Here is a 22,728-nt window from a genome sequence, read left to right on the forward strand (position 1 = left end):
GTGCAAATCCTCTTCAAATTTCAAGTCAATGGGATGAAAATTGAAGATTTTAGAAATACCACCCAAGTTGTTGACCTTTGGCCTATGTTAACCCTTTAGTCGACGTTGACCTCAATAATAATTGGCTAGTTGAATTCGGTAAAATTCAATATAAATCCTCTTCAAATTTCAAATCAATCGGATGAAAATTGAGGATTTTAGAAATACCACCGAAGTTGTTGACCTTTGGCCTATGTTGACCTTTTGACGTTTTGACCTCAAAAACAATAGGCTTCTTCCTTATCACAAACTCTACCATGTGGTGAAGTTTTGCGAAGATTGTTTTGGAATTGTGACCTGTCGGCGATAAACAGACAGAATAACAAAATCGACTGACCAATATACTTCAAAAATGTTCGATTTTGCAAGTAACAAACAGACAGAGAGGGGGTGAAAACATCACCTCCTTCACCTTCGATGGCGGGGGTAAGGAACAGTCGAAAGAGGGAAGGGTGGGCTATAAACACACTAACAGAGGGGTTGAGGGACCAAGTGGAGGGAGACTTGGAGGAATAAAGGACAGGGGGAAGAATGAGAGAGGCCATTCTGCCCATCATGCCTGCACTATACCAACCCCAGAAACCGTCACCCATCCACACAAGCTACCTCCCGACAAGCTGGATACAAAGTGCAGCCACAAATTGTCAATCACAGAAGTGGAAGGAGAAACTGGAAACTCGGAAAGAGTTGGGATTGAGTGGGGTTAATGGGGGTAGAAAAGATCATGATTTTGGATTGGGGATTATCTGAGATGGTGGTGAAAAGCATGTCTTAAAGACCTGGAGGGCAGAATAAGATTGAAGAGAGTGTGGAAGCTTGTTCCACAGGTGGGCGCAAAGAGGAACAAATGATTGGAGGTGAGCAGTGATCCTGGATTTAGGTAGTTTCACCGGAAGGGGCTTGATGATATGTGCCTTGCAGAAACCTGGGGGTGGGGCACAAAGAATGGAAAGAGCAGAGGGTGCAAGACCAGAAATGAGGTGGTAGAAGATAGAGACCACCAATCTGTGAAGTGATAGGCCCACAGACTCAGCTTCATCACAGGAGATTCCAATGATCTTGAAGGCCTTGGTTTCCACAGCGTCAAGTTTAGCGAGATGTGAGGCAGGAGAACCAGCCCAAGGAGAAGAGCAGTCCTCCATCAAACTGCTGATGAAGACCCTGGAGGTGGATAGGAGTTCAGGTGTGCCAAGCAAGGAGTTTGTACGATGGAGGATGTCCAATCGGCGGCTGCCTTTGGAGGCCAACTTTGAAATATGGTTTGCCCAAGAAAGATCATAGCTGATGGTGAGACCCAAAAGTTTGAATGACTAAACTTCTTCAAAAGGATTGTTAAGGAAGTAGATGAAAGGGTTCAGCAGATGGTATTTTCAGAGAGACGGAGTAAAAGTTTGAGATTTGTCATGATTTAAATACTGTACGTACCTATTTCAAGTGTTTGACCACCTTGTGATTCTATCAAGGTCTGCCGAGAGGAAAGAGGCTGCAGCCTGCTTATCTGCAGGATCATATATGTCATGGCAGAGGGTTGTATCATCAGCAAAGAGATAAAGAGGATTTTCCAGATAGTATTGAAAAAATTTCTAAATTCCTGGGCTGACTAAATGCAAGGAAGGCAAAGGCAAACCACCTAGCATGACACTTGCTAAGAGGCTGCTTCAGCAGCACCAACACTGTAAAGATTCTAGCACATTGATCATGAAGATTCTTGCTGAGAGCGTACTATTTGCTCCGTATTCTCCAGTTATGGATTGACACAAACTTGGAAGGAGAGTTGGAAGATAAAACTTGGAACTTGGAAACTTGGAAGATAAAATTCCACTTTTTTGTGCAAAGGATCATGATGAAAGCAGATACTGTATCGCCATTTATTAATGAACCTGTCTAATCACCAATGAGAGACTTGCACTGTCCCATCTTAAACACTGCTGTCAAGTGGGCAGGAGACATCCATGCAATCATCCTCCACCCAATTGCAGAATGCAAAGCACGTCAATGTAGGGTGGGCCTGACAATTTTCCCAGATCAACACCCTGCTTTTACCAGCATTAACACGATACCTTTTTTTTGCCCCTTTGCTCCAGGACATGTGGTTAAAATGCCAAAGAGAAAAATTCACTCACAAAGGATTTTGACTGCATCAGGAAAGTTGTGAGAGGATGACACTTCCCACACACTCCTATGAGGGAAGGCGGAGGGTGGCATCAGGACTTTGATGACCTGTTGTGAACCTTCCCAAAGCTATAATCGCTACCCTTAACCAGGGTGTTGCTGAAGTCAGAGTTTACAGATTTAGAATTCGGCCAGAGTTATTGACACAAAAGGGCATACTCTTTTTCCATGGTACCGTGAGATATTTTACCTACACAGGTGAATGTTAGTAGATGAGCTGCCACGGACGTTAGGTCCCCAGCGAGAGAGTGAGCAACCTTCCAAGAATATAATTGCAAAAAACATCTCCGAGCTGCAGGTGCTCTGTTCTACAATTCAAGTTGTAGTGTGTTCTGGTTTCCTCTCTCTCTCTCTCTCTCTCTCTCTCTCTCTCTCTCTCTCTCTCTCTCTCTCTCTCTCTCTCTCTCTCTCTCTCTCTCTCTCTCTCTCTCTCTCTTAGGGTAATTTGGGTCCTAATGGGGTGACGTGATGCGAGCTGCCGTTTAACTGCACGCAGAAACTAGGCCACTCCGATGAACGGAAAAGTTTAGCAAGAGATTCTTGAGAATTTTGGCAGTGTTGGTTGGTTGAGTATACAGGACAAATTGCAGAGATTAAAATACGCCCATTTTATTATCATTATAAGGACATTACTGCATTGAAATGATTCACAACCGCTTGCCTGTGAGTCGAGATACTAAAGCGGGTGATGATCTGTCGGCCAAGTTGCTGCGGTTGGCCTTGGAGAGAACATGGTGTGGTTTCTGCAGGTGCTTCGCTGTTAAGTATTGCCAATCCGGATGGTCAAGAGAAACGTTCAAACGGAGTGTTCAAACGCCGCTCATCGTCATGGCAGGAATGCAATGAGTCACATTGAGAGAAAGCTGTGAAATGCAAGTTGCAACAGGTTCCCTTCGCACCTTTGCTGGAATGGAAAAGATACTTTAGAGGAAATAAGAGTCAGCTGAGGAGATGGAAGGCGTATCTCTGGAAAATACTAAAGGTCAAGAATACCACCATTTTGAGTACGTCATGAATAGATGGCCCCAAAAGAGCCATGAATGATTTCACGACTGACCCTGGGTTGCTGCAGCTTGCCGAGGACCGCAATTATTAAATAATTTGTCATGATTCACCTTTACCGATTATAAATCCGAAAAACACCCAATTTCAGAGTGTGATGTCATCCGAACCTTCTAGGGTACTTTTCTGAATCAGTGTCATGGCATGGGCGGCTCTGCATTGGAGCTAACTCATTGTACTCTTACCAGACATCCTTTAACGATGATTACCCTTGTGTTAAATCTTGAAACCAAAAAGACCAAGCCTGGTTTTGACTTAGCGGTTAGAGTGGCTGGCTTGGGATCCTGAATTTGAGCCCCTGTTGGCCACTGAAATAACACCAGGTGGGGTTGACTCAGCCTGTCATCCTTCTGAGGTCGGTGAAATGAGTACCAGTCTACTGGTATAAGGGGTACTGTATCGGCGGCGTAGCTGTGCCCTCAACCAATGATGGGACTAGCAGCCAAAAGGAGTGTGTGTACCAAAAAGACCTATTTCGAAAAAAAAAACACTCGCAGGAAACCAAACAAGTTATCTGGTGCAGAACTTTCCGGCCAGTGTCATGAATTCAGAAAAGTACCCTCAAGGTTTGGATGACATCATGTACTGAAATCCCCCTGAAAGTTTTAGGTTGCATCATGCATTTCGTAGGAGAGCAATCGATTAACATAACTGCTTCCTTGATAAGTACATTTTAAAAATGCTGTTAACATACATAAACCATTTAATCAAAAAGACTTATCTGTATAAAAAAATATGCAAATAAAATTTAGCAGAGTAAAAAGTCATTGGGTCCATTATCTCTGTGCTACACCCCAGAATAGTGGACAGTGTTTGGACCATGGCTCTCAGCTTGATGGTAAAAAAGATGAGTTAGGTTGACGGTATTATGGCAGCCATCTTTCAATCAGAGTGTGGTTAATGCTTGGAATGGTCTCCCCGGAAAGATAATGGCGAGGAGTGTATAGGTTTACATTGGATTACAAAGGTACCTGAATGCATTGGAGAGAGAAGGGTATGGGGATTTGGCAGGACTTGTAGGTAGCTTGTGTGTGGATCGATACTGGGGTTGGTGTAGTGCAGGCATGATGGGCAAATAGCTTCCTCCTGCACCAAAGTTCCTTATGTTTCTCCTTGCGTATGCGACTGTTCTAACCCAAAGATACTTTGTCAATAAATATATGATAAGGATGATCGACCTTTAGATGTGGCCAGACTATGCAAAATATATCCCACCGCTCTCAGTAGCTGATTACAGGATGGGTCTCCCTCATTGTCATCACCACCAATACATTATTTCAATTTTCTATCTGTTTGGAGTTTGGAGTGGTTGGGGGGGGGGGTGAGGGAGAGGGAGAGGTGAGCACAACCTGTGAACACAAGTTTCTATCTGCTTGGTTGTCATCAGCACAGAGCAGATGCCACCCCTTCCCCCTCCACTACCAGTAAAATCACAATGGCTCCTTGAGGGTTATATCAAGTATAAACCCCTATGCTGTTACAGTACCAGGAAGCATGTGCCACACCGGCTTTTACCACATGGATCCTGACCAACAGGGTGTGTCTGCCACACACCTTCCTTTTTGTGGTCCACAAATGGATCTGGAGAGGTGGACGATAAAATTAGAATTGAAAGAAGTATGAACCCTCCGGCTGTTCACAGGCTGTACAAAGCAGATTATTCCATTCACTAAAGCCCGCTATAGGGTACGTAGCACTGCTGCCTAATAGACATGGGAATGTACTACAATCTCGCTGCGGGGTGGTGGCAATGTATCTGTTGCATGGTGATGACGACCAAGTATCCAGAAACACGTGGTAACTGATTCTGCCCTCCCCCTCCCCCTGGGCCAGCTATCCCATACACCTAGGGAATAGACTCGGTGAACCCACCCCCTCGAGGCCACTTTGGACCTGCAAGGGCCTCGTGAAGTTGTGTTCGCAACCAATTCGATAGGTTATAGGCAGCTCAAGGACCCACCCATGACCTATTGGATTGGTTTTGAACACAACTTCACACCGCTCTGCCCAGTCCCAAATGGCCAAAATGAGCTTAACGTTACATTGTTCTCATGCCTAAGCGGCTGCAATACGATCTACCTGGTGGGTAGATGGTGAGCATCTACCTGGCAGTAGTGAGCAGAAGGATCTGCTTTGTGCAGTTGGCACTCAATATTGGTTTATCCACTTTCAATTGCAATTTTCACAACTACCTCTTCAAATCCATTTGTGGATTGCAGATGTAATGGTGTGTGGCAGACACATCCTATTCATCAGGATCCATCTTGGGAAATAGCCAGTTGGGCAGGTACTTCCTGGTACCGCAACAGTGAAGGGATTTACACTGATGAGCCAAAACATTATGACCACTGACAGGTGAAATTAATAACATTGATCATCTTGTTACAATGGCACCTGCCAAGGGGTGGGATATATTAGGCAGCGAGTGAACAGTCAGTTCTTGAAGTTGATGCGTTGGATGCAGGAGAAATGGGCAGGAGTAAAAACCTGAGCGACTTTGACAAGGGCCAAATTTTTATGACCAGACGACTGGGTCAGAGAATCTCTGAAAGGGCAACGCTTGTGGGGTGCTCCCCGTCAGCAGTGGTGAGTACCTACCAACAGTGGTCCGAGGAGGGACAAACCACAAACCGGCGAAAGGGTGTTGGGCGCCCAAGGCTCATCGATACGTGAGGGCAACGAAGGCTATCCCCTCTGGTCCGAACTGACAGAAAATCTACTGTGGCACAAGTCACAGAAAATTCTAATGGTGGTCACGGGAGGAATGTGTCACAATCCACAGCACATCGCACCATGCTGCGTAAGGGGCTGCGCCGCTGCAGACCGGTCAGAGTGCCCATGATGACCCCTGTCCACCGTCGAAAGCACCTACAATGGGCACACGAACGTCGGAACTGGACCTTGGAGCAATGGAATAAGGTCACCTGGTCCAACGAGTCCCGTTTTCTTTTAGATCACGTGGATGGTCGTGTCCATGTGAGCCGTTTACCTGGGAAAGTGATGGCCCCAAAATGCACTGTGGGAAGACAACAAGTCGGTGGAGGGAGTGTGATGCTCTGGGCAATGTTCTGCTGGGTAACCCTGGGTCCGGCCATTCATGTGGACATCAATTTGTCACGTGTCACCTTCCAAAACATTGTTGTAGACCAGGTACACCCCTTCATGGCAATGGTATTTCCTGATGGCAGTGGCCTCTTTCAGCAGGATAATGTGCCCTGCCACTCTGCACACATTGTTCGGGAATGCTTTGAGGAACATGATGAAGTGTTCACGGTGTTGCCCTGGCCTTCAAATTCTGCAGATCTCAATCCGATTGAGCATCTGTGGGATATGCTGGACCGACAAGTCCGATCCACGGCGGCTCCACCTCACAACTTACAGGACTTGAAGGATCTGCTGCTAATGTGTTGGTGCCAGATACCACAGGACACCTTCAGGGGTCTTGTAGAGTCCATGCCTCTGTGGGTCGGTGCTGTTTTGGCGGCACACGGAGGATCAACAGCTTATTAGGCAGATGGTTATAATGTTTTGGCTCATCAGTGTATATATCAACCTATATGTTATATATAATTACAAGTGTTTGTGCGTTTGTTTGTTCCTCTTTCCCGGCTGAACTGTCGCATGTAGAGCCCCCACACTTTGGTTGTGGGTATCTCAGAATCTGGGTAAGGTTTTAAGTGACTGCACGTTGGCCTTGAACGCTGTTTTGAGGCCACCAAAGGCCGTTATAAAGTGTATATTGGGATGTTGGGTCAGGTAGTGATGCCGCCAGCCCGCAGGAAAAAGGAGACCATGATGAGGCGAATAATTCCACAACTTTTCAATGTCCAACATGTCCCGAAACCCCCCACCGGGAAAAGCTCAAACAGGCAGGCAGCACCGGCTACCCTCCCCAAGTACCGATATAATGCAACTTGAGCAATTATGTCTGAATGTGGTAAATGTCGTAACTACAGCACGTTCAATGCTGAATGATACCCCATTTCAGAGTTCTTGGGTTCAGACATTGCATGCCGAGGTCTAAAAATATCGATATTCAGGCAATTTCGAGTTATGTGCATTTTTGTTGTGCACATGGTCGATGTATAGAGCCAATTCCGTTTAACGTAAAATTACCTTTATATCCATTTACTTTACTCAGAAACTTAAGTTGTCTTCATAGTTAGTGACTATATTATGCGGACTCGGGTTGGGGGTGGAGGAGTTCAAGAAGAAAGGGGGAGTGGAAGACTTGAAGAAGAAAGGGGGAGTGGAGGACAGAGAGTTTGAGTGGGGGGTGGGGGGAAGGACAGTGTTGGAAAAGGGGGGTTGAGGTTTTGGGAGGGGGTAGGTTGAGGACTTGAAGAATAAAGGGGGAGGAGAGGACAGAGAGTTGGGAGGGTGGCAGGGAGGGGACAGAGAGCTCGGAGAGGGTGTTTGAGGACTCGGGAGGTAGGGGGGCGGGTTGAAGACTTGGGGTTGAGGACTTGGGGCTGGGGGTGGGGGGGGGTGGGGGTTGAGGACTTCAAGAAGAAAGGGGTTGAGGACTTGCAGTCACAATTTCCATTACGCGGAATTTCCGTGACACTGTGTTATTATGCTGTGAAAGGACATTTCTAGCAAACTCCCTAAATATTCCACACTCCATTGGGAATGAGTTCCCTTACAACAGCCCAGTTGTTGCTGTGTATTCTGCTAGTATGTAAACATTATCTAACACTTTCTCGAAATATGTAATCATATTTTCAACTATTAGGGCCATGTATTTATTAAATATATGAGAAGAAAGGGAGGAAAGGAAGGGGGAGGGGGGGGGAGAGAGAAAAGGAAATTAAGAGAATTGAGATGAGGGGACAGTGGAAGGATTGGGGAGAGAGGAGAATGTGTAATCAGTACAATCATGGCTCTTTATTTGTTAAACTCATAAAATTCTGATAAACAGTATAACATAATATATTGTCGAGGGTCTGGCAGTGAGTTTAATCCCCCCCCCCCCCGACACAATTGTGGTGGACGGGCAGTTAACACTGACCAGGCCGGGTCGCCGAGCAGTTTTCCTTAGAGGCGAACATGTGCCCTCAGAGATTATGGCACGCAAAGGAGGGGAAGGGTGGCACGGACGGAGCAGATGGATTCACAGCACAAGGGGTTTATACTCGAACCCACAACAGATACACGGACACCAGCAACTTAAAATAAACACGGGGATTTAATGAAAAATAGACAAATATTTACAAGGGGAATCATTCAAAATGTAATAATAAAACTTGAGGTCAATTAAGGTCTAAAGTCGAGGTGACTCTACACATGAACTTTAATGCAGACAAGGGGAAAACAAAATAAAAGAAAATCCTCCCTTTATCCTGGCACTTAGATTTGTCCAGAGATGGTTTCTATTGAACTTTGCAATTGAGGTACTTTGTCCTGCGTGGGAAGACGCACCCTAAAATGGTGCCGAGCCGCTCTCTGGGTGGGAAAGATAAGTGAGGTAATTTGTGAGGCGGTATTCAACAACAGAGCTCATCAACCGCCGTGCAGCCTCCTTGTCGACCACGCTTGCTGACACCACTGCTCTCGACAGAATGGCGTCGCTCCCTTCAGTAACATACATGAGGCTTCAAGGTCTGTCTCACATGACCCAACCCAGAGCCAATGGCCAGCATCTGGCTCCACCCCACGAGCCATTTTGCCTCAGCACAAATACGAGAATTGTGCCTTCTTCTTTATGCATCGAAGGAAAGCCAGCAGTAATCCACTGTTCTTGCATGACATCTCCGAGCTCCGTCGCCTCTCGACCGCGTCCCTCACACCCAACTCAACCCCATAAAACCATCTGCTCTTCCTCCTCGCTTCTGACGTCACGCCCATCAATCATCAGCCTCTGAGCGTGGCTTCTTGGCATGAAGCTGGGAAGGCGGGGCTTCTCGCCTGCTTGGACGTGCGGCATGTTATTATGGTCACGGCATGTTATAAATGTAATTCTTTCACTGGTGACTTGCAAATACAAAAAAGTCGGAGAAGGTTTACAAAAACGTCCTCATCTAATTATCACCCCGTGTGGTGACAAGTAACACTTAAGCTCACAGTTTCCCTACTTAATTTACATTGAGATGTCTCCTACACATCCACAAACCAAGCAACTCCATACAATCCTAACTTTCCTCTGAAATTCCTCCATCTACCCCCCACAACCGTAACAATATCAACTCGTAGTATTTTGAACTATTTTGGAATATTTTAAAAATGTTCCAGCTTTTCAAAAAATAGCCAACACTTCATTAATACCCTGGTTTGTGTAATATACTAGCGGGGCGTGCTTACACATTGTGGAAGCTTATGAACCGTGTTTCCTCATTGTCTTGGGTCGCTCACCTGTATTTGATTTTTCATTTATTTCTATTTTCATTTCCAGATGCTTTCCAACGGTTCTGTGATTTTTTTCTTGGTGTATCGGCTTCAATGTCCATCGACACAAAATTACGTGTTTCGCCATTGGCTCGGGTCACTCCACCTGCATTTTCTTATTTTTTTCCCCATTTATTTATATTTGACACCGCGAGGAGGAGTGATGTAAGGGACACATCGGCCATTTTGGAGTTAATGCCATATAGCACTATTTTAACCCTTACCCTATCATCCGAGCCTATCATCATCATATCATTAAAAAAAATGTTGCTTACATCACTCCTCCTCGCGGGGCCTCATATTTTCATTTATGGATGTTGTCTGACGATTCTGTGATGACTTTTTCCGGTGTACTGGCTGAGATGTACCATCATCACACAAAATTTCAGCTTTCTATGTCACCCGGAAGGCACCGATCTTTTATTTCAGTCAATCAGTCAGTGATTAGAAAGAGCTTTATATATCCATACGAATAAAAGGCAATGTGTGTGTGTGTGTGTGCGTGTGTGTGTGTGTGTGTGTGTGTGTGTGTGTGTGTGTGTGTGTGTGTGTGTGTGTGTGTGTTAGTGTGTCTCCTTCATAACTCCAAAACTATAAAACCGACCAGCCTGAAACTTTGCATGTATACAAAGAAAACTCCAATGAAGTGCAACAGTGAAAATTGGGTGTTTGGATTAATTAAAACACCCCTTTTGAAGATAATTAATGGCCTTATTTAATTATATCCTTCATCAGGCGATCCTGGACACCTCACTCTCTGGGTCTTAGGGCGTTTCCTAGGTAACCTTGCTGGGGTCTGAAGCCGCCATGTTTTTTGGCCTGCTCAACCTTGAGCAGGCCGCAACGATTTCTTAACAATAAAGTTGTTGTTTTCACTTTCTTCACTCATTATCGAATGCCTGTTCATCAGCGTTACGAATCGTTGCGTACATTGCAATGCTAATAAACGGCCAGAGACGTTGGCGTTTGTTGTTTTATTTCATTTCCGCACATGCGATCACCGCAATTATTTCTTAAATTTGGGAGAATTACAAAACTTAACCTCCAGAATCGACTTACAAGCAGTTTGATTCCTATAAAAGTGTTCATTTGTCCAATTCGAACATATTTGACATTTTGCCCGTGTCTGGGAGGTTTAATATGGCGGTCGGTGATTGCCAATTGTGTGCCAAGGGGGCCGTTTCTTATCAACCATTTCGTTGGAGTGCTGAAGCCAGCACTCTACAATATTCACACCATCACTGAATTCTGTGTATAGATCGACTTGAACAAAGTTCAGGGCTACTCGCCTGCGTTGGCCACATGAGGTGGCTGCCTCACTGAAAATGTGAAATTTTATTTTCCACGATGTTTCCCGTTTTTGACGACGTTATATGACCCGTCACTTTGGCAGAAATAAATACAAATAAAAATTAACGTTTCGCTTTTAAAAGTTTTTTTCAAACATTTCTTGCATTGCATGGTGAAGCCACTTAGCACGTTCTTCAACTTTCAATTGTGATACCGTCGTTCTACACTGGAGGTAGGAAGGCAAAATAAATTATATGATCAAAATGAGAAAAAAAATATTTTCAGTTATGAAGGAAGGAATCGCCACATCACGGCAGGAAAGCCGAGAGGTACGCATGCTCACTCTGTGTAGCATGGATTTGAATCCCAACCCAGCTCTAAACTGTCCTCCCGGTGTTTCATAGGCTGGGTGATTCATCACTGTGTGTGTCGTCTCTCTGATGGATGATGAACTGGGCGTCACATCCGCCGGAATCCCTCACCCCCTCTCTCCCACCCCTATCCCTCTTTCTGACCCTGACCCTTCTCTTTCTCACTGACCCCTCCACTCTTCCCCCTCTCTCCACTCCTATATCTCTCTCCCAACCCCCCCCCCCGGACCCCATCTTACCCACCCTGTTGAGGGGACTAAAGCATGTTCGAATAAGATTCGGAGCCAACCGGTGGGGTGCAAATTCGCTGCAAGTACGAGCTGTTGGTTTTGAATGCTCCCGCCCCAGGTCTCAAAGTGTGTGTGTGTGTGTGTGTGTGTGTGTGTGTGTGTGTGTGTGTGTGTGTGTGTGTGTGTGTGTGTGTGAGTGTGTGTGGCGTTTATTGGTATCTACATATGTAGGTTTCAGAATGTGGAATGGAGTCCGCCCAGGTCAGGCTCAATGCATCCACCTTCATTTCAATTAGGGGTCACGATTTATGGACCAACCTGTGGAGTTTTCTGTTCTCAAAGTTTTGTGCCAAGGGCTCTCCTCAGGATCGTCACTGAGCCCTGGACCGCTTCCAACTGCAGTTCGTTTGGAATAATATTCCCAAGGATGGTTTTAGCTCACCTGTAAAGTAGTTCCAAGGAGCTTATGGGATGGTGCATCGTCCGTCTGTCCGTCCACAAATACTCGCAACTTCTTCTCAGAAACTACACATATGATTTCAATGAAATTTCAGCACAACCTTCGTCACCCGTAATAGCATAAAAAAACAAAAACGGGGTCTGAAGGGGTCTACACAGGGAGTTTACGGTGGGTGTGGGGGGGGATGGGTTGCCTCCTGAAAGAGGTATTTGCTTTCTTCTCAAACGATACACGGAATTCAGATAAAACTTCACTACGACCTTCATCACCCATGTCGTACCAAAGTTTGTTCATGACATACGAAAAATCTGGCTGTAAGAGGATTTAAGGGGGATTGCCACCCAAAATATCTATTTGCTTTCTTCTCCAAAACTACACATGCAATTCTGATAAAACTTGACCACCATGTGCTGTACCAAAGTTTGTTCATGGCATTTCAAAAAATTGGGGTCGAGGAGACTCTATGGGGGGAGGGGGTTGCCCCCCAAAATATGCATTTGCTTTCTTCTCAGAAAATACACACGCAATTCCAATGAAACTTGACCACCATCTTCACCACCATCCGATATGGACCAAAGTTTGTTAATGATGTACGAAAAAAATCTGGCTCGAAGGGGATTTAAGTGGGGTTGCCCCCCAAAATATGTATTTGCTTTCTTTTCTGAAACCACACACACAATTCCGATGAAACTTGACCACCACCTTCACCACCTGTGATGTACATAGGTTTGTTCATAGCATTAAAAATAAAAATCTATAGGTATTTACTTTCTTCTCCATTACATATTTTGAGGGTCATCCATGCCCACCAGTTGTTCCCTGATTATCTTATCCAGCCACTACCAGGTGAGCGCCCAGCGGTACTGCTCCTATGTTTAATATCTCTGTGAGGTTCTTTGTCATCATTCCTGTAGCTCCAGCTATCACTGGTACAACTTTGGCATTCTTCAGCTTCCAGGATCTTCTCACTTCATTCTTGAGGTCTTGGTATTTGGTCATTTTCTTGATTTCTGCATCATTTAGTCCAAAATTACTGGTATTAACACCTTAATCAGCAATGCCTTCTCTATTTTTTTTTTTGGACCTAAGTATGATATCTGGCAGTTCCGCTTTGTTTTCGATGTTCACGCTCAATGAGATCATTAGGTCATACATGAGCGGTAGGTACTTCCATGTGTTCAGTGATTACTTTTGGTTCATCTTCCCACAAATTCTCTGGAACTGAAATATCAAATGTTTTGCAGATGTGCCAGGGGATTACTTTACAAACTCTGTTGTGCCGTTGTGTGTACAGCTGTTCTGACATGAGTTTGTTTTTGTGTGTGTGTTCGGTCATTAAGCATAACATATCATTCTCTTTACCTCCACCCCTCACCTTTCTGTCTTCTTTTTTCATACTTCTCTCTCTCTCTCTCTCTCTCTCTCTCTCTCTCTCTCTCTCTCTCTCTCTCTCTCTCTCTCTCTCTCTCTCTCTCTCTCTCTCTCTCTCTCTCTCTCTCTCTCTCTCACATCCCCTTCTCACATCCTCCCTCCCTCAGTATAGCAAAGCTTGGTGAGGCATAGCTCTCCTCACATACCCCCCTTCTTCACTTTTCCCCCCCTTCTTCACTTTTCCCCCCTTCTTCACTTTTCCCCCCTTCAAGCTTACCCTTCCTCCTGCCTCATCTCTCTCCCCTCCCTCTCAACTCTTTTCCTCTCTCTCCCTCCCCCCCAACATCCCCGTCAGCTGAGCGACGGGTTGTATTCGCTCGATAGATATAAGAGCCAGGTGTGTGTGTGTGTGTGTGTGTGTGTGTGTGTGTGTGTGTGTGTGTGTGTGTGTGTGTGTGTGTGTGTGTGTGTGAAGACATTTCTTTGATTTCTATGCAATTCCAAACCCCTTGACCATTGTCCACCAAATTTTGCAAACGTGTTGGGGCCAGGGTCAGGTTATGGGCACACAACCCCCCCCTCACCCAACAAGGAAATTCTCCACATGTTTGTTTGTGCACATTTGAAAATCATAGAAAAAACAAACTGCTGCGCAAATCTTCACCAAATTTTGCATACGTGCTGAAGGTACCCAGGTCAGGTCATCGGCACAACCACCCCTCCCACCTCCGCAAGGCAATTCTCTGTATGTATGGAGAGGTGGATGATAAAATTAGAATTTAACGGCATCAAGCTGAGCAAGATGTGAGACAGGGGAGCCAGCCCAGAGGTGAGAGCTGCACTCCATCAAGCTGCGGATGAAGGCCTTGTTGATGAATAGAAGTTCAGGTGTGCCAAGGAGGAAGGACATGCAAATAGATGGATGTGTTCCTGTGTGTTTTTAGGTCCGAAAAAAAATCAAGAAATTGACCTCACATAAGGAAATGAGGCCATTTGGCCCATCATTGCCGTGGTGCACTCTCAGGTTAATTTATTTACTCCAGTTTTAAATATCAACTGTCTTTATTGTTTAGTGAAGTCGAAATAACCCGATCTTGATCGGGTGACCTAACTTGTGTTGTGTATTATACGAATCAGAGAAGTCAGAGTAGAGAAGAGGGGGGTGCTGTTTAAAGTCAATTTATTGCAATTCACCAATTGCATGTGCTGGTGAAAAAGTGGGTATTTTGGGGAAAGGTGAATTGATAAAAAAAAAAAAATTCGAATTTAAAAGATAGGGCAGCCTGGTAGTTGGGTAGGTATAGGAAGAGTAAGGGGAAAAACGGTGGTTGGATTTTGTACATAGTATGTAGAAGGATTTTTAACTGCCTACCCCTCAATAAAACGATCAGAATTCCAAATCAGAAAGTGTTTCGATCCTTTTTTCCATTTAATGGATAGAAACATCAAGTCCAAGAAATGAAAACAGAAAATCCAAAAATCCCTGGCACATGTAGGGTAAGAGTAACTCATGCGGTGAACGAGTCAGGGAAGAATAAATTCCCCCTCGAAATGTAAAGAGAAAAATTTTAGCTTTGCATTGTTATCTAAAAACTTGCGTGCGGTATATTTGGAATGTGTGTGGTTTTGCATGGGAGTCGCATAATCCTCATCTCCATTGTGGCCGTTATAAAGAGCCCACTTCACCCCTCGAAAAGAGCAGGTCATTGTGTGTTGCTGCACAGGCGAAATTAAATGCGAAAATGTTGTTTGGAGAAGGGATGTAGATGTTAAGTTCGAGGAAGATAACGACAAGGATGCGGTTGGTAAACAGAGAGAAGGGACTTGACGGATCCGGTTAATGGTGTACTGTGGATATGTCACAGATGTGACGGGCCAAACGGCCTCTTCTAACCACGTCTAAGTTTCCTTGTATATCGTTGTACAACTTTTCCCTGGAGCTTCGTTATCCAAGCAAGGAATCGTGAAGGGAGAGGAGAGATAAAAAAGGAGAAACTTTTCAACGCGGTTGTGCAACATCGTCTTGAAGAGACCACAGTAACCACAACAGTCCAGTTTCTGCACCTTTCCTAAAAATCAACTTGCTCAACATGATCGAGATCAAACTAATTTTCATCAGTATGTTCATCAGTCAACATCGTAGGTCTGCAACTACCATACTCCCCCAGGAGGGCCTTCGGCTTCTTTGCCGAATCCCTCACCAAATTAATCATCCACGAAGCCCGATGGGAATGCCCCACATTTACACACCTGCTCCCGTTTGAGACCCATGAGGTTATTCCAGCGGTTGTAGACTGGAAAGGGTTCTCGAAGTGACCAAGCTTAAGCCTGAACATCACCTGACCATTACAGAGATGGGAAGCTATTTTATGCTGAAACATTCTGATTTATGAGATGTAATTGCTCCTAATATTGTAAAAGCTGGAGACTTGAGGACCTGGAAATATTATTGCACAAATCCACAAGTATGTTCCTTGCTATGGGGGAGTGGGGGGGGGGGAACTTCATAATGGCTTGTAGCATGGTATTGTGTACACTGTGGTTCTAAATGAGGAGAAAGCTTCGAAATTGAACCCAGTTTGAATAAGATAAACAATCTTAATGTTATATAATGCCCAAATGTCTGTGCTTTCAGAAAATGTATACTTTGTTACGGGTCCTATGGATATAGTTGCTTCCAAAGCACGTTTTTTTTTATCCAAACACAGGCTATTTTTTCCATTTTTGTAGCTAATTTTTTTAGAAATGGGTTACATGTATGATTGTATGTGTTGTCCAAAATGGTTGAAAATGCATTTTTTGTTTGATATATATATATATATATATATATATATATATATTTATATATATATATATATATATATATATATATATCATTGTTTGATTATTCATAAGAATAGAACAATTCCTCGAAACAATACATTTCTTATACATGACCTTCTGTATATCTTGGCACCTTCAAATGTGTAAAATCTCAGATTTTGCAAAATTTCCCCCAGTCGAAGTGAAGCTTACAAAATCTTATTCCAGAAATTTGAAATGCATCTGATAGAACATCTTAAATAGCAATTTACTTCTGCATAAAGTGATGATTTAAAATGGCAAGTTTCAACATGGATCATTACCACATACCAGTTTTTAGGTTCACTTCCATGATTGGGTCAAAAATGTTAGGAAGTACGTCACAAATTGCATTTACCAAGCTGCTACAAAATTACTGGTAGCTATAAGTTTGATTTTATAACCATAGAGTAAGTTTACCAAGATAGCCCTATGATATAAAAATCAATACAAAAGGCCAGTTTGTGTTCAGTATACAGAACATCAAAGGTCGTTCGGAAGTACGTAACGTTTTAAAGAAATCTGCACTTTTAATCCTAAGATGTTAATTTGGTTCATCACAGCATGCATTTCTATGGTTAAGTTTATGTGCATATATATATATATATATATATATATATATATATATATATATATATATATATATATATATATATATATATATATATATATATACATATATATGACCTGAATGAACACTGATCAATTTGATCAATTTGTTAATTTCATATTACCTTGACCTCTTTCATATGACTTTCATTTTTTAGTTCCCGTATCCTAAATGTGTACATAATACCTTGCTACAAGCGTAATAGGATCCTATGAGGGTTCTGACTATCCAGGTGTGCAAGGCTCATGGTAAATTTGATAAATGGAGAATACGAACCAAGTTGTGCACTCTCAGTAACAATCATCATGATCAATGTACCAGAATCTTCACACTGTGCCGGTGCTGCCCAAGGAGTTCCTTGGCACGGGTTATTCTGGGTGGGTTGCCAGTGCCTACCCAGCAGTTGAGTCAGTGCAGGAATTTGAAATTTATTTAGGTAAACCTGTTAGGCCATTTCAACAAAAGCTACTACTACTACTACCACCACCACTACTACTACTACTACTACTACTACTACTACTACTACTACTACGACTACTACTACTACTACTACTACTACTACTACTACTACTACTACTACTACTACTACTACTACTACTTTAACGGTTTCATTATTGCAACGTTTTTGTCCCAAGCCCAAAGTCTTCCACGAACAGGCTGGTCAGGCTTGACGTGAGATTGTTTTGGGGAGGAACTTGTCAGGTGTTCAGGGTGCCAGCGAGAACTCACTTTTTTCGAATGACATCGTGGGATCTTTAATAGGCACCAACGACGAGTGCTGGTAGACTGGCCCACCGGCTTAACGAACATCCATGGACGGCACACACGTCGTTGGCCCGCTCTGCATGTCAATCACCAGGGTTGCAGTTTATACCTGGGCCGAGATTTGAACCTGAGCTAGCCCAAGCGATGCTATCCTATCAGCCCCTGTGTTTGCTTTATATGTCATTGGAAAAAATCGGTGTGCAATAATAATATTTATTATAACAACAATAATAATGAAATTATATTTGTATTTTGTAATCTTGTCGGTTTTAAAAGCTGTGCTTTTATGCTTTGGAAAAAAAAACCCATAATTTTATAGTGTGTGGGCCTTTCAAAGAGTGTGGACCTTTTAAAGAGTGTGGGTCTTTCAAAGAGTGTGGACCTTTTAAAGATCGTCGACCTTTTAAAGAGTGTGGACCTTCTAAAGAGTGTGGACCTTTCAAAGAGTATGGACCTTTTAAAGAGCGTCGACCTTTTAAAGAGAGTGGGCCTTTTAAAGAGTGTGGACCTTTTAAAGATCGTCGACCTTTTAAAGAGCGTCGACCTTTTAAAGAGTGTGGACCTTTTAAAGAGTGTGGGCCTTTGAAAGAGTGTGGACCTTTGAAAGAGCGTCAACCTTTTAAAGAGTGTGGGCCTTTTAAAGAGTGTGGACCTTTTAAAGAGTGTGGGTCTTTCAAAGAGTGTGGACCTTTTAAAGATCGTCGACCTTTTAAAGAGTGTGGACCTTCTAAAGAGTGTGGACCTTTCAAAGAGTGTGGACCTTTTAAAGAGCGTCGACCTTTTAAAGAGAGTGGGCCTTTTAAAGAGTGTGGACCTTTTAAAGATCGTCGACCTTTTAAAGAGCGTCGACCTTTTAAAGAGTGTGGACCTTTTAAAGAGTGTGGGCCTTTGAAAGAGTGTGGACCTTTGAAAGAGCGTCAACCTTTTAAAGAGTGTGGGCCTTTTAAAGAGTGTGGGCCTTTTAAAGAGCGTCAACCTTTTAAAGAGTGTGGACCTTTTAAAGAGTGTGGGCCTTTCAAAGAGTGTGGACCTTTTAAAGATCGTCAACCTTTTAAAGAGTGTGGACCTTCTAAAGAGTGTGGACCTTTCAAAGAGTGTGGACCTTTTAAAGAGCGTCGACCTTTTAAAGAGAGTGGGCCTTTTAAAGAGTGTGGACCTTTTAAAGATCGTCGACCTTTTAAAGAGCGTCGACCTTTTAAAGAGTGTGGACCTTTTAAAGAGTGTGGGCCTTTGAAAGAGTGTGGACCTTTGAAAGAGCGTCAACCTTTTAAAGAGTGTGGGCCTTTTAAAGAGTGTGGGCCTTTTAAAGAGCGTCAACCTTTTAAAGAGTGTGGACCTTTTAAAGAGTGTGGGCCTTTCAAAGAGTGTGGACCTTTTAAAGATCGTCAACCTTTTAAAGAGTGTGGACCTTTTAAAGAGTGTGGGTCTTTCAAAGAGTGTGGACCTTTTAAAGATCGTCGACCTTTTAAAGAGTGTGGACCTTTTAAAGAGTGTGGACCTTCTAAAGAGTGTGGACCTTTCAAAGAGTGTGGACCTTTTAAAGAGCGTCGACCTTTTAAAGAGTGTGGACCTTTTAAAGAGTGTGGGCCTTTGAAAGAGTGTGGACCTTTGAAAGAGCGTCAACCTTTTAAAGAGTGTGGACCTTTTAAAGAGTGTGGGCCTTTCAAAGAGTGTGGACCTTTTAAAGAGCGTCAACCTTTTAAAGAGTGTGGGCCTTTTAAAGAGTGTGGACCTTTTAAAGATCGTCGACCTTTTAAAGAACGTCGACCTTTTAAAGAGTGTGGACCTTTTAAAGAGTGTGGACCTTCTGAAGAGTGTGGACCTTTTAAAGAATGTGGGCCTTTCAAAGAGTGTGGACCTTTTAAAGAGTGTGGACCTTTTAAAGAGTGTGGACCTTCTAAAGAGTGTGAACCTTTTGTGGAGCATGGGCCTTGCAATTTTTTGCTACTCTTACATATGAGCACGATGGGAATTCGAGGAGTTTCTTTTCTCTATTTTTTTTTTTTTACAAGCAACAGCAAAGAACATAATGTGGGATTATTGGGGTTTACTGTGGTGGTCCTAATTGACGTCAATGAAGAAACATGAAGTCATTAGAGTTTGCCCACAACAAGGCACAAGGGGTGCTTACTAAGCAAGGTTAACACCCCAGGTATCACTGGAAATTTCAGGGTTTGGAATGTCCTCAGCTCGGTTTGGGGGTTTGTGGGACGTCACACGCACAGCTGACTGACCTCTCGTGGGTAACGTTTCTGAATTTGGAATGTGGAATTGCTTCCACACTGTAAACCAGTCCATCGATTCCTGTAAATGGTGGAGGCCTTGTGAGTCCTATCTGCACACGTGCATGAACCGATGGGAAAATTGCCACATATTACGCATACAAAGCGGTGGGGGATGTTGTGAGAATAAAACTGATAAATGGAATGGGATTGGTGGGGTGGGAGATAATAATAAGCAAGTTGGGGAGTAGGTGGAGAAAAGAGAAAGAAGATCTAGAGATGAACAAGAGCGAGAATTGATTTGGAATATGTGTCCCCTAACGATGGGATATTTTTAAGTCTAAAAAGGGCATAACTCTGTGAAAAATTGACGAAACGCCCTCATAATCGAACTTGTTCTGTAACTTATCATAATAAAGCCACGTGCCAAGTTTCAGTTGAATATGTTAAGAGGTATGGGGAAAAAAGTCTGAAAAACCACAGGTGGGGAGGAAGCCTGCAGTCCCCTCTGGTGAAACTGTGAAGGAACTAATAAGGACAGGGACAGGAGAGGGTCATGTATGGTTCATAAGGTGAATTGGCAGGTGAGGTTGGGGTGTCAGAGTAGGTGGTAGTGGGAATTATACCATTTTGGACATGTAAGATGTAAATGCGTTCCCTTTGTCTTTCCAAACCACAAAGATACAGTTGTGAGATTAGTCAACTATTTGTCTTATTCATTCTTCTATATCACTCGAAATCCTTCCCACCCTGAATCAACCCCCCTCCCCGCCGCCCCCCACCTCCCACCCCTCTTTATCTCGTCTTCCTCTTTTCCTTCAACGAAGTGTTAACTCTCGAAACGTCAACTTCTATTTAATTCCACCACGAGCTAGCATGCCTCAATCAATGTCCTGTTCGTTGCATCAGTTGTTCTACCTGTCCACCAACACAGATCGACACGAGCCTGCACAAAGACTAGTTTCCCACTTCACCTTTGTTGTCCACACCCTTCATTATGTGAAACATCTCAATCAAATCCCCTTATAATCACCTCTTTTTTGATGTATGGAGTCCTGTCTCAAGGCAAGGAATTTGTTTTTGTGGTTTTGATCCCTTGTTTCACGGTGATGCTCTTTTTATCTTTCTAATATTAAAGTTTGGGGGCTCGTCGAGGAGCTGGACAAGTAGAGAAGTCATCAAGCCAACAGTAAAGCTGCTGGAAACGGCTTGGCGAAGGTATAGATCAATTGTTTGACCCATAGGTTGGTGTGTTAGACATTACCTTGATGTAAGTCTGCTACCTGGTTATCCAAGTACAATTGTCCACAGAGATGGAGAAGCATGATCATGTATAAGTGCCGGAGCAAGCACGAATTGGATGAAGCTCGAATGACTGTTTTCTCTTTACGGCGTCTACGTGGAGCTTGTACATGTATGGCAAGGGCACGAGGGAACGTCAGTGTACTTGTACATTAATTCTAAGGACATGAGTATGCAGTTGACAAATGAACACGTGACATGGTATTTGAATCTGACATGTCCAGCATCATGAGCTATATGAACTCAGATGGGAGCACCAAAACAGGTCGACTCATCAGTTATGCTCCCATTTTGGTGTGTATAGGTCTTCCAATTGATGTGACCCACGAGTTCTCCATCAAAAACTTTCCCATTTCCTTACATAATGTCCAGAAGCATCGACCACGTGACCTGTGAACATCCTCCGGTTGAACACTTCAAGTATCATTTCTGGGGTTTATTTATGACTCTTAATAAACGGATATGAAGAGTATATGTTTGGATGTAGAATAAACTTTTTTTTGTCGGGTGGAAAGTTCTAATCATTGTTGAAAGGCATCGTGATTTTCGTGAGTGAAAAGTTTTTGGGGGTTATTTATATACATTAACCAGTGTTTCTGTGGTGCTTTCTGTTTAATATAATTATTATTTATTTTCAGAATTTCAGAGGCCAGCTGGACACTCTGGAGGTATGCAAACTTGCCTCTGAGCTGTCAAGCCTGGGTTCCAGCATCAACCCAGATATAAACTGCCATCCTGGTGTTTGGCATGCAGGGCGAGGCATCAATGTGTCCACTGTCCGTCAGAGGGACGTTGAGCCGGACGACCCATCTGCCGGCACTTGTGACTGGTGGTTGTTAAACATCCCAAGCCCATAAAGTAAAATAAAATGAAATCACCAGGAATGTTTCCATTTACCTCCTTTTTCTGAATTTTTACTCTCACCTTTGTAATCACTTTAACAGGACTTTTTTTTTTTTTTTATAAAATCACATGACCATACCCCGTTTACATACGTGTTGAACGACGACGACGAGACTGAAAAGCTTCATTTGACATATTTATGCAAATTCTGTCAAATATCAGGATGATGGTGTGTTTCTCCCACAGCCAATGACATGCTATCTTGCACATCCAGTGCTTCCCTGTAATGAATCCTCGATAATAAGTCATGAAGATAAGAAACAGTTGCGTCCGATCACAGGCCACGCTCGAGGGACCAGGGGGGGAGCGAAGTCGCTGTAAGTCGCACCTGTTCTGCTTTCCATGTGAGACCCAGGCTGCATGGAAAGGGATCAAGACATGAGCTTTGACATCGTAGTCTAATTACCAGCTGGTACAGGGCGGATGTGGAAGTGCCAATTTGAATGGTAAATGTGGCACGGACTCCTTGTTTTGGCAGGATACCTCCTCGCTCAGACGACTCGGTGGTGGAGGTCCTTGTCGGTTCGAGTTCCACCACCTCAGTTCTTGATGACAATAAAAACAGCGTTGAATCGGCTTCTAGGTAATGAAATAACTATTTTAGTAATTACATTATCTTTTACAGTGGTTGTGTTTATCATGTGCTGTTGCACCAATTTGCACCCACAGTCGATGACGCTGGACTCTGCACCGGATCTGGTGGATA

General features: G+C 43.6%; 1 long non-coding RNA gene across 3 annotated transcripts in view; it reads left to right on the forward strand.

The window, feature by feature from the left end:
• The window catches only part of LOC147017187 (uncharacterized), a 102,757-nt gene extending 80,762 nt beyond the window's left edge, over window positions 1-21,995 (forward strand). For all 3 annotated transcript variants that reach the window (XR_015049719.1, XR_015049720.1, XR_015049721.1), the window contains exon 4: window positions 21,758-21,995. This is a non-coding gene — a long non-coding RNA (uncharacterized LOC147017187). The remainder of the gene's footprint in view (window positions 1-21,757) is intronic.
• The last annotated feature ends 733 nt before the right edge of the window (window positions 21,996-22,728 follow it).

The sequence above is a fragment of the Eptatretus burgeri genome, chromosome 11, assembly GCF_056783735.1.
Source record: "Eptatretus burgeri isolate ZD-2024b chromosome 11, Ebu_testis_v1, whole genome shotgun sequence".
NCBI lineage: Eukaryota > Metazoa > Chordata > Myxini > Myxiniformes > Myxinidae > Eptatretus > Eptatretus burgeri.